This window comes from Elephantulus edwardii, unplaced genomic scaffold (assembly GCF_000299155.1).
Source record: "Elephantulus edwardii isolate Elephantulus edwardi_28Jun2011 unplaced genomic scaffold, EleEdw1.0 scaffold00034, whole genome shotgun sequence".
Taxonomy (NCBI): Eukaryota; Metazoa; Chordata; class Mammalia; order Macroscelidea; family Macroscelididae; genus Elephantulus; species Elephantulus edwardii.
Window position 1 is genome coordinate 14,303,745 of NW_006399784.1, and position 604 is coordinate 14,304,348.

The following is a 604-nucleotide window of genomic DNA, read 5'->3' on the forward strand; positions in this document are numbered from 1 at the left end:
CTTCTATATCCTCCTCCTTGGCTCTGGTTGTTGGTGCAATGGTAACTACTGACAATAACAACAAAATTAACTTCCAGAAGATTATGTCACTTAACCTTCCTGTTAATTGCATATGAAATGGCCTCCCTCCTCCCATTCTCAATAAACATAGAATACAGGTTTAATAGAGAGAAAATATTTTTTAACTCTGTTTTGCTTACTACTCAGATTATTTTGTGTTTTCATATGTCTAGCTGATAAATAAAATGACCTCTGGTGATCTAGTGGTAAGAAATTACACTGGCAACTCAGAGATCCAAATCCATCGACTACTCCACAAAAGAAACATTTGCAATCTTTTCTGGTGCTTTTAAAAGCCTCTGAAAAGCCACTGGAGGCTCAGCTGTGGGTTGGGTCTAATTCAATGTCACACAACAACAACAAAAATTTGATAAATACATGTACAGCTTTGTACATCATGTCTGTATAATGTCTGAGAATATATGTACATCAGTGATTCCAAACCTTATAAAGACCATAATATTAAAAATTTAAAGAACATACAATGGTTTGTAACAAGTGAAAACACCTCTGTTATTATTTGTCAAAATAGTAATAATATTAT